Raw genomic sequence first — 18,003 nt, forward strand, 5'->3', positions numbered from 1 at the left:
TTTTGTTTTGTTTCATTTTGTTTTCAAATTTTTAAAATTTTTCACATTTTTGTTTAATGTGTATTACACTGGATCTTAATGGTGGGATTAGGGAACAAATTTTGTTCCAAAAAATTTTGAAACAGGTACAGTCTCAGACTCCATAGATAAAGTGCCTGCACAGTCTTTATTTCTTTTTTTCTTTTAAACACTTTCATTCTTCAGGAAGTCTAAGCAATAATTCCTTCAATTGTTGCTAGAGGGAGCATGCCCTCTAGTGGTCCCAAGCAATCATGCAGCCAGATGCAACAGCCACACAGAATGCTGCAATGACATTTCTTTCCAACTCTAGGTGCAGAGGCAAAACATACCTAAGAACAGAGAAAATAATGAACAGCCAACAAAAAAATCAATAGTTGGTCTATAGTGCACTACTTGTTTAATTGATAACATGATACTATCACTAGATTAACAGGGCAAAATATGAGATCACAATGGACACTTATTTTACTGCAGGCAATACATGTATATTGCACCTCATTTAAAAAACTGTGCTGCCTACACATCCAAAATAGGAATAAAATAATATTTTTTCATAAATAATAATAATTTTTGAAATAAATCCCAGTCCACAAAGCCACTGTGAAAGACATCACAAGCATATACATCCCCATGTTTAAATACCCATGAGTATATATAATACTAATTTAATCTTTCTTTCTTTCTGAAGAGAATATATGGTTGATGGGAAGCTACTGGGTATAAGTTGCAGATTCACAAACCCATATATTTTCTTCAGGCACAATTAAGAAACAATAAAAAAAACATGGTTGTTAGAAGTTTACAAAAGAAAAAGAATCATGAGCAGAGTATGATAGAGCATAAGCCATTAATAGATCACATGAGAAAGACTGTAAAATATTAAATTTATCACAAGTATATTGCATTATACCTTATGCTTCTTCCCCAGGCCCAACAGTCCATGTGTCAAAGTAAAATCTGTCTTTATCACAGGTTAACTGGCCTGTACATCTTGACTGACTCAGGAGCAATGAAATGAGATTTTCAGAACAATGACAGAAGCATATAAGAAATAATCAAGTAGTATCACTAGGAGAAATTGAATTCATTTAATTCAATTTAATTAAAAGAATAAATACAAATATTGATGACTTATAGTCCCTCTGCACAGATATCACTAATTCAACAAGTACTTTGTGAATATCTGCCAACAAGAAAGATATATGGGAAGTAATGTAAGAAAATAAAAAATGTGATTATTGTGTAAAAAAAAGCTAACAAAATTAGAAGGATGATTTCAACATTGTTCTAAACAAAATGATGGAGGGTACCTTTCAGATGGGAAGTTTAGGTAGATGTTTCTTAGAGTAGTATTTGAGGAAGGATTTTGACAGGCAGGTGACAAGGGAAGATGATTTAAGTGGAGGCAATTGTGACCAGCATTCATTCTGGTGTTTGAAGAATGACTGGCATGCCAGTTTACTGGAACATATTTCAACTGAAAGGAAAGCCAGAAAATTGAGGATAGACAGTACATTGGACTTCAATCTGCAAGCAAATAATAATATGGGGAAGAGTAAGGAAGAAAGAAACATGAGCAGACCAGAGAAAATTTATTGTGCTGGCAACACATAAGTTGAATTGAAAAGAAGAGAGCTATGGGAAAGCAGACTGCATACAGTAGTGCAAGTGAGACATATTACAGGCTCACATTCTGACAGTGAAGGGAGACGTCAAATACAACTGAGGGAATTTACCTAGAAAAGTGATTGTCCACATTTTCCCCAACACAAAAAGTCTGAAAGTTAGAATACATTTCTATCAAAACACTTTTCTCAGAATCTCCATCATGACAAGAAAGAACACGGTCTGGGGAGTCACCTCTGCCCTAGTGTCTTACTACAGGTTTGGCTGCTATAAGGGAATCTCACACACTGGGAATTTATGAAGAACAGTTATTTGGCTCATGGTACTGGAGGATGGGAAGTCCAAGAATATGGTGTTGGCATCTGACGAAGGCCTTTGTGCTATGTCATCTCATCACACAAGGCAAAGTTCAAGAGTGGAGAAAGACAAGACAGCAAGTGTGGGTACAAGTACATAGAGAGACTGCATACATGGCATACCTTAAGGGTGTCTGAGTGGCAGGCCACTTCCCTCATTCTAAGCTTGTGAGCTGCAGGCTTCTTACCCCTGTAAGCATCCCTGTAGGCACAGCTCCGGGCATGAGGCCATGTGTTGCAGTCCCTGTGCTTGCTCCATAGCCACTCCTCCAATGGTCACTGCAAGGACACTTGGCAGACAATTGCATTGGTGGCTGCCTGTAATCTGCTTAGCTACACCTGAGTGTATATACATGGTAACTGTGCAATAAAATCAGACCTGCTTCCTGCTTGGTCTCTGGAGGTCTTGATTAGCGACTCCGCAATCACACTCTCCTCTACCCTGTTCCAAGAACCTCCTCACTGCATGAGAGAGAGAGCCCAGGCAAGCAAGTGCTGTTTTTCATTTTGATACAGGGTCTAACTAAGTTTCTTAGAACCTCAAATGTGTAACCCACCTGCTTCAGCCTCCTGAGTCACTGAGGTTACAGGTGTGTGCCACCACACCTGGCCTATTAGTTCTTTCATTAAATTTTTATTATATGTAGTAGTGGGGTTCATTGTGTTATCTGTGGATATGCACATTACATAATTTGCTCCAATCCATTCCCCAATACTTCCCTTTTCCCCTCTCCTCCTCCCTTCCCCTATTCACTTTCCACTACTGTTCTGTTCTTCCTATATTCAGCCATAAAAAAATGAAACTCTCTCATTTGCTGGTAAATGGGTAGGACTTTGGGGGGCATCATGCTAAGTGAAATGAATCAGATTTAGTCAAAAGTTGAATGTTTTTCTGATATATGAAAGCTGGAGAGAGAAAGAGGGAATTTTTAAAGTTGAATGGAAGATCTCACAAAAATAGAAGGGAGATCTAGAATAAAAGCAGAGAATCAAATCAAGGATAAGGGAGGAAGGGAGAAGAAGGGGAAGAACAGGGAAATAAAATTGACCAAATTATGCTATATACACATATGAACATATCAAAAGAAATTCTGCTTTTATGTAAAGTTAAAATTCACCAATGGAAACATTCCTTGTATCTCTAGTTCCTTCTATCTCTACTTTCTCCAGTGCTTTTATCATGAATGGGTCCTGAATTCTGTTGAAGGATTTCTCTGCATCTATTTAGATGACTATATAATTTTGGTCATAAAACTTATTTATGTGGAGAATTACATTCATTAATTTGCATTATGTTAAACCATCCTAACATCCCTGGGAATAAAAAAGTTTGTTCATGATGTACAATCTTCTTAACATGACTATGCTAACTTCCTAGATCAAATATTCACAAAAAATATGTATTCAAAGGCATTGGAAATAAAAACATATGTAAACAATGTATATTGGCTTTAGTTGTTTTATTTTCCCAAATTGTTCTGAGAATATTGACCTGATAAAGTGCTTTGAAAATGTAAAGCATAGCCAATGTAATTCATGATCATCTGGTGAGATTTATGAAAAAATGTTGTGTAGGTATTCCTTAGAAATTGAGAAAACAAATAAGAACTAAATGAGAAATAGCAAACATTTTGCAAATTATTCCAGTTTTTATTTATATATTCAACAACATCAAAGAATGTCTATTATTGTTCATATCTAGTGAATGTCCAATGCTCATGTTAGCTGATGTAGCAATGTTCAAAGGTGGAAACATTGGGCTAAGAGAACTGTAACCCCATCAGCTGATTAATTCATTTGATGTACTAATCACTTGAATGTACTGTTGGGGGTTAACTAGGCAGATAAGAGTGAGGCTAGAGGAAGTTGGTCAACGGTGCATGCCCTTGGGTTTTATGTCTTGTCCTAGATTCCCCAAGCTGAGATCTCTCCTCCACCATGCTCTTCTGCCATAATGTTCTCACTCATCTCAGGCTCAGAGTATTGGAGTCCATGAATTTAGACCTCTGACACCATGACCCCAAAATGAACTTTTCCTCCTCTTAGTTGTTCTTGTAACACCCTTTGATCACATCTCAAGTATCTAACACAATAACATAATCAAATTCTCATTTGGAAAACCACTACAAATAATTTTCTTAATATTTTACTATATGATCATGAATAGAGAACTAAAATTTTCAAAAACTTGGATGACTTTCTAACAAACCTTATATCATTTCTATCTATTATTTAAGAGACCAAAATTTATCAGTTTGTATCATCAAGTTAAAAATTAGGAGTATTATTGATATTGTGATGTTGAAAACTACCTCATGCTAACAATAATATGATTTGATGATGGATAGATACATCAGATGGCAGTTTTTAAAATCCCATTTCACCTTGCTAAGGTTTCAAATGGAATTTCACTTTATTAGTAATGTTTTATTAAAATTTATAGTAAACTCATGATGTGTTCAATATTGTATACTGATCATACTTATAACAATAAGCCAATCCAAAAGAATTTTTTACAACCTTAAAGCTGAACAACTCAAAGGAAAGGAAATTTTTAAACATGTACTTATGTATGTATTTGGTAGATAAGAGAAGTGTGACATAAATATTAGTCCAAGGGGGAAAAGACTGTAAAATATCTAACCACTAAACAAAACACTTTTTGTTCCAGAGGGAAAAGCCTTTTCACTCACAGCACTAGTGGTAACCAGAATAACAGAATTTTCACTTATTCTTCTTTTAATGGATCATGGGAGTTAATACTTTGTTATGGTTTATAGACCCTGGGAGATATATTTTAAAAAGAGGTGTAATCATTTTAAAGGTCAGTATTTACAAAGTTCCAAAGTTGAAACCTTTGCTTCTATAACATTAAGAAATATTTTATATGTAAAATTGCATAAGAGGCTACATGGTCTTTTAAATTTCCTTTCAGGAGTTGACAAGCAAAACATTCCTAAGGCCACTGGTCCAGGCAGAGTACCTCATGAAGGTGCTTTAATTCTACCCACACATTTTCTTTGTTTCACAAGATTTGTCATTTGCTTAGAAAATAAAAATTCTGCTCCTCTTGGCAGTACTACAGTACTTGACACCAGTATTGTTACAGGTATCAGTCGAGACAATATTGGGCAAAGTTCAATAAAAATCCTCCCTCCTCATGTAAAGTGAAGCCTGAAATGGTTTAAATTCAGAAGCAGACTTCAAGTAAATGACTTTGAGATCCTGCCTCAATATTTTTCAGGTTGTAGAAAGTAGATTATGTACATTTTTATTTCTTTAGTAGCATCAAAAACATATCCACATACTTAAGGAATCGTCTGAATACATGGAAATCTATTATGGATACATGGACATTGAACTAAGAATATTGGGTTATAAAAAGAAATATCCATTTGTTTCAATCCTCAGTTCTTGGAACAGAGATTCTAATACCTTAAAACTGATTAACTGTGTGTGCAACAGGACAAGAGTGAGCTGTTTTAGTTTCAGAGTTGATGCTGGAACACTCTAAACTTCCTGCATGACCCAGGACCCAGGATTCCTTTATCTAATTCTGTACTCACATTGCACCTTGGTTGTATGGGGTCTGATCAACCCATTGCCAGTGTCCATGACCCTCTGGATCTAATAGCCCCATAAAATAAGCAGCAGCTTTATCCATAATCTGAGTGAGGAAATCCTAAAGGAAAAGAAATATGAAAGAAATCATAGGCTTTAGATACTCAGCTAGAACTGAGGGTTTTTTTAATTTGACAAATCATGCTCTGTACTGGTATTAATAAAACAGAATGAAGTCCACTCTCATGTGTAGATATAATTCACCAATAAAAATGTTTTTAAAGAATTTTTGTGATTTATTTCTTCTTTCTTATTTTAATCATAAAATATATCAGATAACAAGTAATTTGACAGATATACACAGTGCATAATTATAAAATTGTCATAGTTAACATTTCCATCTTCTTTATATCTTTTGAAAGATTTTACTAACATTAATAATTATACATACTAAAGGTACAGTGTGATTTTTCAACTGAACTCTTTATGGTCATACAGAAATTAAAACAAAAGGAGATGGTTCAGGAATAACCAGATGGGGACCTCAGCACTGGAGATTTTTGAGCACAAAAGGATCAAAGACATCATCTGTGAGCCTTAATTTTATTCAATATGAAAGAGATTCATACCTACAACCACAATGAATTCTCATCTCAAATTCAACTTCCCTCTTTCTTCACTGAGAGAACATTCTTCAAAGTTGTTCAAGATAAAATTCTTACAAATTTAATCATTTTCCTTTCATTATATCATGTGGGTTTGTTGTTGTTGTTGTTGTTGTTGTTTGTTTGGTACCCAAAGTTGAACCCAAGAGTATTTAACCACTGAGCCACATTCCCACCCTTTCTTATATTTCAATTAGGAACAGGGTCTTGCTAAATTGCTTAGTACCTTGCTACATTGTGGAGGATTGCTTTGAACTTGAGATCCTCCTGCCTCAGCCTCCCAAGCCCCTGGGATTACAAGCATGCACCACAACACCCAGCACTTCACACATTCTTAAAATTTCATTCCTGATTGCTGATTGTGAGTATTTTGATTTAATTTTGCCCATTCAAATTAATTCTCCTTTCTGTTAAGCAGTTGATCATTCAGAAAACAGTTATATATTGAAATAGCAACTGCTGTTTTAGGCAGAAACATTTTCATCCTTCCACTAACCGCCCAGATCCTACATATTGAATGCCACAATTTCCCTGGGGGTAGGTTAGTTACACTGAAGAAGGTACAAGGTGTGGAATGTGAAGGCTGAGGGAGCCTCTCCTATCTGTCTTATGGAAAGTCTTCTGCCACAGCATAAATATCCATTCTTAGCAAACACAAATACAAAAGTCAGACAGGCTCATGACTCCATTGTCCCTTAGAAAGTACCTGCTCTTCCTTGCTGTTGATCACCACCAGGTGAGCCTCCATTCTAGAGGAGTTATCCTGACTCTCCTTCCAAGATTTTGCATCAGTAGAAAAAAAAGTAGCAACTGGAACTAAATGACTTCCAATTCTCTAGGCAACAGCTCCAGACTTTTCCTTTATTGGCAAGAAGGTAAAATCAGTGCAATATATAAAAAATTCTTTTTAAAGTGTGTGTATTATTAAATTTACAGACCTAGGGAAACAGCATGAAAGCTGCAGCTCCCATATTTACCCAGATATAACAAGGAGACCCCTTTCCTCAGGTGCCAAGGATTAACTAAGTCTGCCTCCACCAGGCAGCAATATGTCAGGTCCCCTTTGTCCTGCAGGACTGGTATCAGGAAAAAAACAGCTAAAAATAATGTTTAAATAAAACCAAGACTCCAAAACCTCAAAACAAAAATATACAAGTTTCAACACAAAATGATTAATCATAACAAGAACCAGGAAGTTTTCAATTTTAGTAAAAAAAAAATGATAATCAATAGGGGGGGACAGATAACAAAAATGTTACAATTACACAACAAAGATTTTAAAGCAACCATGATAAAAATGCTTCAACAAGAAGATACAAACAATCTTGAAACAAAGGAAAAGCTCTAAGTTACTTGGAAAAATCCCTGTGTTAAAACAAAAAATAAAAGGACTGGAATGTGGCTCAGGGGTTTGGCAGCCCAAGGTTCAATCACAGGTACCCAACACAAACCACCATCCCCAAAAAAGAAACAAAGGTGTTGGGTGTGGGAGACCTTGCCTTTTGGTTTTATTTCCCCGATGGGGTTTCTCCCCGCTGAAGTTAAGTTTCAGTCTCTGGAGAAGAACATCATGTAATCCCTTACCCCTCCCCCTCTCCTCACCAAAGGGCTCCAAGCAGAAGGGCACCAAAGTCAAAAGTTTTCTAGACCTATCCCCACAGGACACAGTGTCTGCTCGCCTGTTCCTGAGTCACCCTGCCAATCAGCACCCACCAACTCATCTAAGCAACCCTTCTTAAGCTGAAGCTTGCAGGCTCAGGCTGCTGCTCTCTTCCTTTCCTTTTTTTTCCCTTGAAGCAGCCCCCCCAATAAAAATCTCTTGGTTGAATTTCCATCTCAGGTGATTCACTCCCCTTTCAAAAGGAATGCTAACTCATAATGGCAATGTGGGGGGGGGGCAAGCATAGGAGGAATGGAGGAATTTTAGATAGGGCAAAGGGGAGGGAGAGGTAGATAGGGAGGGGGTAAAAGGGTAGGAATGATGGTGGAATGAGTTCGACATCATTATCCTAAGTACATGTATAAAGACACAAATGGTGTGAAAATACTTTCTGCGCAATCAGTGACTTGAAAAATTGAGCTCTATATGTGTCATATAAAATGAATTGCATTCTGCAATCATGGATAAGAAATTAAGATGAATAAATAATTTAATAAAAAAGAAAAGAAACAAAAAATAGACTCAACAAAAAAAACAGAAGATGTAAAAAATGGAAACTTTATCACTGAAAAATATAATAACCTTTTAAAAGCTTAACAGACTTTCTTTGGCCTCCTTCTGCCTACTCCTTCCTGAGTCTTCAGCATGAATGTTAACCAGATCAAATTTTGGACTTGTCAAGCCCCCACATTTCCATTTCCCAAGTTCTTTTTTTAAAAAAAAAAAAAATATTTTTTTAAAGAGAGAGAGAGAGTTTTTTAATATTTATTTTTTAGTTTTCGGCGGACAAAACATCTTTGTTTGTATGTGGTGCTGAGGATCAAACCCGGGCCGCACGCATGCCAGGTGAGCATGCTACCGTTTGAGCCACATCCCCAGCCCCATTTCCAAGTTCTTAAAATAAATATCCATGTTCATATTGCTTAGTTCCTCTGGAGAGCACTAACATAATACACCACCCTAATAAATGGGAGCATAACTCCTCCATCATAAAACAGTAGCTGCACATAGCAACCTCCTTATGAACTGTACAGTGTGGGAATAGGAGAGGGAAAAGTAGCTTCACAATGGAGAAACCTGAAAACCACTACCTCAGGTGATCAAGTTCAGCATCAAAAGTCAACATTCACTTTGATAGTATATACCTGGTGTTAGGGTCTGTAAACAAGTCAGGATAGCACCTGGCATTTTGCCAGAGGGAGTGATTTGTGAAGTAACACCAGAGAGCCATTAAGTGTGGAGATTCCTTATTGGTTGACTGCTGTATCTAGTTTATGCTAATTAAGATAAGCTGTGTGTAATGTATATATACCCCTCCTGTCCTACAATAAACGGCTCCCACTCCTGCTGTATCAATGTACACAAGTTGTTCGTCACCCCCCAGTTATTTTGCTGCAGCCAGACTGCGGCAGATGGTGGCCCGTACCGGGAGCCCCGGGACACTTGGGGGTAAGTGACGGAAAAAAAGCTGCCTGTCCCTAGATAGGATGGGAGCAAATCTGCTTGTCCCTAGGCAGATAGGGCGAGAGGAAAAATGGCCATTTTGAAAAAATGGAGAAGATTGATACAGTACCTTTGTGTCTTGTTTTGTCTTAAAATGTTGTATTGTCTTTATGATGAAAATATGGAAGGGGTGAGAAGTAAATTACTAAGGGAAGGAGGCACCCCAGTGGAACCAAGAATAGTTAGGGCATGTGTTGATGGAAGCCCAGGAACTCTAGTCAGAAAGAAGAAAGTTCAGAGGAGGAAGGATTATCAGGAAAAAAGTTGCAACAAAAGGCTATTACTGCATACTTTTTGTTACCGGAGGGTGCGTGAATCGCCGTGGCAGCAGCCACATGCGTGAGCGGGTCATGGCGCAGCAAGGACTTTCTAAGCAGCAGCAGCGGGCTCCTCCCCACCCCCCACCCGGGGAGCAGGAGGCCACTGCGAGAGCCCAAATCCAAACCTGACCCGGAGGCACAGTCTCACAGGCTCTTGCTCCCTGTGCCCAGTGGCAGTTTGAGTCCAGAACACTCCCCAGACTCTCCCTGGGGCCATCTGGGGCTGCCTGGGATGCTGCAGGCAGAAGACGCCCCTCGTCCCTGAAGTTTGATCATTTCCAAGGCCAGTAACTACAATGGTTCTCCCACACCTGGAAGCTAATAAATAATGAGCACTATTAAGTCTTATTTCAAATGTAAAAAAACCTTGAGATAATGTACTAAATTGTTCAGAAGGTTGTTCTCTTAGTGGAATGCTACAGGATTTTCTTTAGCCAGCATTGCCGGAGTTCCTGCCTTCGTCCCAGTGCCAGTGAGGACAAGGGTGGAAGAATTTCCAGTGTTGCTGAGAACCGGACGAGACTTTGGATCAAGCTAGCTGCCTGCAAACTTACCTGGACTGTGATTTAAGCTAGCTGCCTGCAGAACTTACCTGGACTGTGATTTACCTGGACTGTGAGTTAATCTATTGAGACACTGCTTTACCTGGACTGAGACAACAAACTGTAATCTACAACAAATTGTAACTCGGTATCTTTGCTAACGGTGTCATTGCTGGTATAATTTTTCCAAGGGCTTCTTGCATGGAGCCATCAATTGGCTTGGTATTGTGACATTTTGTATCCTCCCCTTCTGCTTGTAGCAGACTGTTTGTGGTGTTTGTGTAAAAACCACTATGGTTGTTATTTAAATTAAACAAAAGGGGGAAATGTTAGGGTCTGTAAACAAGTCAGGATGGCACCTGGCATTTTGCCAGAGGGAGTGGTTTGTGAAGTAACACCAGAGAGCCATTAAGTGTGGAGATTCCTTATTGTTGACTGCTGTATCTAGTTTATGCTAATTAAGATAAGCTGTGTGTAATGTATATATACCCCTCCTGTCCTACAATAAATGGCTCCCACTCCTGCTATATCAATGTACGCAAGTTGTTCATCACGCCCCGGTTATTTTGCTGCAGCCGGACTGCGGCAACCTGGAACTAATGTGATGAAGAGCATTTTATATCTGTGACCTTCCTCCCAAAAACAAATAATCCCCCTATAATCATTAGAAAAGCTTATTTTAACACAGAGACAACCAATAATATACAGAATGGTATTCCCCTAAATTGTCAGAGTCATCTAACAAGAAAGATTTGAAGAAATATCATAGCAAAGAGGAACATAAAGAGCTATGACAAATGGAATGTGAGGGACAGAATAGGATTCTAGTATAGAAAAAGAACAAGAGTTAAAAATTTGGAAAATCAAGAATGCTGGGCTAAGAAAGTGGCTCAGTGATAGAGACGTGCCTAGCATGTGTGAAACCCTGAATTCAATTCCTACTAACAAAGGGAAAAATATCAATATTGGTTCATTTGTTGTAAAAAATGCCCTTACTTAGGATTAGCTTAATAATAATGGCCATTGTGTGTGCAAGGTAGGATTAAAATACACTCTTCTAATATTATCGCCTCAATTTTTCTGTAAATTTAGAAATGTTTTCAAAACACCCTATTTAAATGAAAAAAAATTCACATTCACAATAATATATTTCTGTTCATTTTTATCATATTGTTTGACTGACATGTGAGAAAAACACTAGCCTTCCACAGAAAAATCAGAGAAGAACAGTCTGCAGAAATACAATAACAATATATTCTTTTTCCAAATTGAGCTTCACATGGACAACATTCAATATCCATATAAGAATGTTAGATTCTGGGCTGGGGCTGTAGCTCAGCAATACAGCACCTGCCTGGCACGTGTGGAGGCACTAGATTTGATCCTCAACACCACATAGATATAAATAAATAAAGATATTGTTACCATCTACTGTCAGAACCCGCTGACAATTTGTAATTCCTGTTACAGCAGAGATGCTTAAAAAAAGACACACGCACACACACACACATTCAGTAGAAAATGAGCACCATCTTTATTTTTTCTCTCCTTCTTTTATACACCATTGTTAATTAAAACAAGGGGAAAGAAAAAAACATCCTTTCGGCAGCTTAATCCTTATAAGCATGGATAAACATTCTCAGGAAAACATTGTTTATGGTCACAGTGCTCCATATTTCTTATCAATTAAGTTGTGGTTAGTTATTCTCAGGCAAACACACACACATACACACACACACACATATTTTACACTTGGCAGAACATTCTTTTATCTTAAGACAACAACAAGGACACAGTTCAAAGAGTTCACACTTTCTCACAGAACTTCTTGTTTTGCTAAGCACGACAAAACTGTTTGTGTGCGTGAGCACACAATCTACAACCAAAAAAATTAAAAAGAATGTTACATTCTATAAAATTGTACACTTGTAGCTTACAATGAGCAGGAAACTCCACTACTTAGTGTGTTTTACCTGGAAATCATAAATACTGATTTGGGAATCTTACATACTACAGTCAGCAACTGAATTCTAGGCACATGAAATTTTATCTTTCATGGTTGAATTAATTCTTACACACTTCAAATTTGTGTGAATCATTTCTTTTATAAATCTTTTATAATTTTTGTCTTCAAACAGCTGAGCATTTTTTTGAAAGAAAGCTGGAAAATAGAGTAAAAAACAATCATTTTTCTGGTAGCATTAGGTCATTGCTCTTTACATTGCTGTCTTGCATTCTATGGACAAAATCTACACATAGCCAATTACCCAATTGGACAGAGCCTGACAGAAAAAGTTTCCCCATGACCCCTCACTCAATGGAATCTTAATCCTACTGCTTTGGAAATACTAGGTATCTCCAGGAATAGCTGAAAGATGAGGAGTTGAAAGAAGACATGAAAGTTCCATCATAATGGGATCTGAAGGATGTTATCCATAGTCTCCTTCCAGAGTTAACCCAAGATGCAAACAAAGGCCACATTTAGAGGGATGGGAGTGGAAGTTATTTAAGGAAGTAAACAACCTGGGACTTTGGGGGAAGAAAGAATTTACTAACTTTAACAATTTCTGGGTGATCTTAAAGAACAGAAAAAATGTTTTTCAAAAACCCAAAGATTAATCAAGAGGACATTGTTCTTCCTCTCTTTTGTGTGTCTCTCCCAATTTAGAACTAACTAAACTCCACCTCTAGAAATTGGATTTTCTAGACTGCAGTAGCATCTCAGTATCATAGCACTTGCCTATAATATGCAAGGCCCTGGGTTAATCAACACTGCTGCAAGAAATTAAATCTCTTTTTTTCCCTCTAGCTTAATATTTGTTCCTCGACCCACTTCATTCAGGCTTTGGCATCCATCATTTCATTAAAACCATCCTCAGTAATTTGCTAGGACCATTTATTAGTCATTTCCTAATGTCCTTCTTGAAATCATTCACCGAGGTCTTCCTCCTCAGCTCTTGGTACACTGTTCTCTCCTGTTCCTGCCTCACCTTTCTTACTGCTGCTTCTTATTCTCTTTCATCAGCTCTCTTCCTCCATTCACAATTTTTTAAAAAATGTAACATATCCAAGAATTCTTTCCTAATCCCTACTTCTTGTTTAAAGTCCTCTTCTGGAGTGATAACATATATTCCCAGGTAGGATTTGCTATCATTATGTAAATCACTTTCTAAATTCCAGAACTCTGTCCTAAAATCTAGGCAAATATGCCTCCCACTGGACATGTACATTGTATTTTAACACTTTGTAATGTGTTAAACATAACACATTACAATGTGTTAAACATAAGTAATCATCTCTCAAAAGAAGCCCACTATTTATCCTACACTGCCTACGCCTTTGAACAACATCTTCACTGCTGAGTTTAAAAGGTCAGAATATTATATTCACACTTAACTTCTCCAGGTCCTTTAATCCCTAATATACATCAAGCCTTGGCCTCCTTCTTTATATCTTCTTTATCCTTCAAAGCTTACCTGTCTTCTCTTTCTTCACTAACTCTTCCTTAAATGAGTCAATGTTTTCCATTGGTATAATGAATTAGAATCTCTCTGGTGCATTATTCTTATACGTCATAATAGGATGCACTGTTACATAGTCATACAGGCACATAACATTATTTGGTCAATTTCATTCCCCAGTACCTCCCCAATACCTTCTCTCTTCTGTCACCTGGTCCCCTGCCTCTACTCTACTAACTTTTCCCTCAATTTTAATGAGACCTCATCCCTTGTCCTCTTCTTGCTCCCAAATTATCATATATGAGAGAAGACATACAACCAATGACTTTCTCAATCTGGTTTATCTTACTCAACACAATGCTGTCTGCTTCTGTCCATTTTCTAGAAAATAATGCCTATCCTTATCTTCACCTTTGTCCTCTTAAATCCATTTACAAAACTCAGTAAAAGCATGCCTCCTTAAGTCAAATTTGATTATGTCACACCCCTGCCCAAAATTCAGCAATGACTCCACATAACTGACACACTGCAAAACTGGCCTCCATGTTCCACCCTTCTGGTATTTACATGCCTTTGCAATGTGACTTTGTACCTTCTCCAATCAAGAAATAGGGTCAGTTTCATCACTAATAGAATATGAGCTGCCTTTAAGACTCCATTTGACCAATAGAATGTGCAAAAGCAACCAGGATAGTTCCATATTGAAACATTAATGTGCTTGGTTTCCATTCACCCTTCATCTTTGAAGTCTGCAAGTGGCCATGTGAATAAGCCCAGGCTGGCCTGATGAATGATGAAAATATGGTAAAATTTCCCCTTTCATTCCAGTTGACATGCTCTTCTTCATAAACTGATACCTGTTATCGGTCCCTAATTTCATATGCATGAGAGAGTTCAGCCAGTACCAAAGAAACTCCCATCTGAGAACAGTCTAAATTGCCAAGCCACAGATGCATGAGCTAAATAAATAGCTGTTTCAATTCACTGTTTTAGGCTTGTTTGTTAAGTTGAAAATGATATTTTATAAAATAAACTTCAGGGGAAAATCAAAAATTTTTTGATAGTATATAACATTCTTCATGATCTGAATTCTGTTTATGTGGTCAACCTACAACTTCATTTCATAGTTTTTCACATCACACTATATGTCCCCCCCCAGTAAGGTATGTTTATATTGCTCCCAAATCTTCCATGTTTTAATATAATATGCCTATATCATTTTGATACTAACAAATGTAGGTGTCTCATCCTTCAGGAAACCTATCTAATCCTCCTGTGCTCACTTCTTACCTGCACAACCCTTCCCATCTTGTGTTGTCAGCACTGGTATATATATATATATATATATATATATATATATATATATATAGATAGATAGATATAAATATATAGATATAGATATAGATATATATAGATAGATATATCTATCTATATATATATATATATATGTATATATATATATATATATATATAGAGAGAGAGAGAGAGAGAGAGACACTATACCTTTATTTAATTTACTTATTTTTATGTGTGCTAAAGATCAAACCCTGGGCTTCACATAAGCGAGGTGAGTGCTCTACCACTGAGCCACAACCCCAGCACAGCACTGGGTTTTTTGACTATTCTATTAATATCTTGAGACCAGTGGCTGTGGCTATTTCTGGATAACACAGTGCCTAGCAAACAATATGTATGGCCATTGTTACTCATCAAATGACCAAAGTAATGAATCAAATATCTACCCTAATAAATGCTGAGTTTTATGACTTTTGAAAACTTGTTAAACTCTGAAATACAGCATATGCATAAACCCACCTATTTGTGAATTTGATTTTTCCTGAGATCTCACAATGGGCCAGACAGAAACTACTAGAAGGAAATTCCCTGGGAACTCTCTGGAGTATTTCTTTCCATCACCTTCATGTCCACTTCATCACCCAAAAATATATCTGTGAAGTCAGATAAGATGAGCCTTATAAAAGCTATTAAGGAAATACAGATGTGTCCTCACACAGAATCTATTGTAGAACTGATGACCCATTGATTTCATTCTAACATCAAAACACACACACACATATCTACTCTTCAAATTTTCTCAATGAACATGAATTCCATTATTGGTGAAAAACAAAAATTCCCAGTGAAAACTCAGGAACTCTATCCCCCACCTCAGACAATATTTATTTTTCAAATGTCTGCAACATTGTGAAATTTCAGGTTCTAATGGTTAGTTTCTGTTCATGAAAGGCAGGTATTGCTAACCAACTTCATTGGCATACTTACTGATAAAAGAGACAGACAATAGGATTTCCTTCAGCAGGAAAAGTATCAGCAACAACGCAAGAAGAAGCTTGGGAAAAAAATTACCTTGGTGAGGAATGGTGTTTTCCCTGGGATCTGAAGAATAAATCAAATTAACTCATCAGAAAGAAATTCTATCCTTATTTCCAAATCCTCCTCTAGGAGTTACCTTTTTGTCACTGTGACCAAAACATTTGACAAGAATATCTTAGAATAGAAAATGTTTATTTTGAGTTTTGATTTTAGAGGTGTCAGTCCGTGGTCAGTCTTCTCCACTGCTTTAGGCCTGAGGTGAGGTAGACCATCCTAGAAGAAGGGTTTGGTGGAGAAATGCTGTTCAGCTCAAGATACCCAGGAAGAAGAAAGAGCAAACCAGGAGCCAAGGGAAAAATATAATCCACTGAGAAATGGTATTGTCATACCATGTACATGTATACATATATAACAGTGAATCTCACTATTGTGTATAATTATAATTCATCCATTGAAAACATGGAAATGAAAACATATGATCTAAAGTCACGCCCAAGTGACCTAATTTCTTCAGCCACACCATACCTGATTACCACCCAGTAATCCATTATAATTATTAATCCATCAAATATATTAATTATGCACTGATTAAGTTATGATTCTCATAACTATTTTATCTCTGAACATTCCTGAATTGCCAAATAAGCTTTTCAGGGCACATCTCATATTCAAACCTTAACATTCTGCCCCTGGTCCCCAAAAGTTCATGTCCATCTCACAATGGAAAATACAGTCAGTTGATATCCAATAGTCCCCATAGTTTTGAAAGCTTGGCACATGTCCCTTCAGCAATTTTTGAAGTGTGTACAACATTTTTCCAATTCATTAACATACATATTTCCTGATTTCTGATTCAATATGTTCTTTTACACTGTAGAATGAACATTTTTCACCATAATTTTTATTAATATTTTAATATGGTTCTTAATATTTCATTACATATTTAAATAATATTTCAGATTGTGTCCAACTTATAAGTATGCTATAGAAGATAAAACTTTCTGAACAAATTTCATATTTTTAAGATAAAGTCAGTCTTTTAGTCACTGATCCATGGTTAGAAACCATTTTCTGGACTGAGGATATAGCTTCATGCTACAGCAATTTTGACCAGGATATACAAAACCCTGAAATTGGCCACCAACAAAGGGGAGGGGGTCAGGGGGTACACATTCCATTAAGATCATTAAGATAAAACCACCAAATAAAGACAAACAATTTTCTTTAAATTAGGTATATTGTCAATCTTGAGGAGAAAAAACTCAGTATTATATTCTTTCAGTTCTGGAAATATAGGCACACATATTTTTATATATTTATATCTGCAAGGATACACAATAAAATTTAAAGTCTGATTATTTGTAAATGATAATAGTAAAGAAAGTATTATGGATCTATTTTTTCCGACTTTGCAAATCTACAACACCTTCATTCCTATCTACAGGCAGCACAATCCTCAGAGGTTCCTGGGTTTCACAGACATGATCACTTCACAGAAACAGTAACTAACATTACCTCTGCCCTGCTTATTAACTGTCTCTTCATCCTTCAACTCACAATTCCCTTTGACCACTGGAAAATGATTTTTACCTGCAGGAGAATTTGAGTTGGTGCTGGAGGACTTCAGTATATTTTGCAAACTCACTTCGGCATAATTTGTTCCCAAAGCCATCTTGAGAGGGAGGAAACCTTCTGCTTTCTTCAAAAATCCCATGTGGTATTTTCCTTAAAACATACTACAAGTGAGATTCCATCCTGAGAGCAAATTATTAACACTTAACTAGATGAGAGACCAAGTAATAAATAGGAACATACCTCTAAGAGTGAAATCATATGAAACCACTGGGCCACAAGGATCCAATCTTCAGGAAAACCAGAAAGGGAATTATAGCATTCTAATAGAATCAAAATAGATAAACAAATGTAACAAAAGTGGTAACTCAAATATGAAGAA

General features: G+C 36.9%; 1 pseudogene; it reads right to left on the reverse strand.

Annotated features, from left to right (window-relative positions):
• Positions 1-253: 253 nt before the first annotated feature.
• LOC125611945 lies at positions 254-17,721 on the reverse strand (annotated as a pseudogene).
• Between the last annotated feature and the right edge of the window lie 282 nt (positions 17,722-18,003).

Source organism: Marmota marmota, unplaced genomic scaffold (assembly GCF_001458135.2).
Source record: "Marmota marmota marmota unplaced genomic scaffold, marMar, whole genome shotgun sequence".
NCBI classification, from domain to species: domain Eukaryota; kingdom Metazoa; phylum Chordata; class Mammalia; order Rodentia; family Sciuridae; genus Marmota; species Marmota marmota.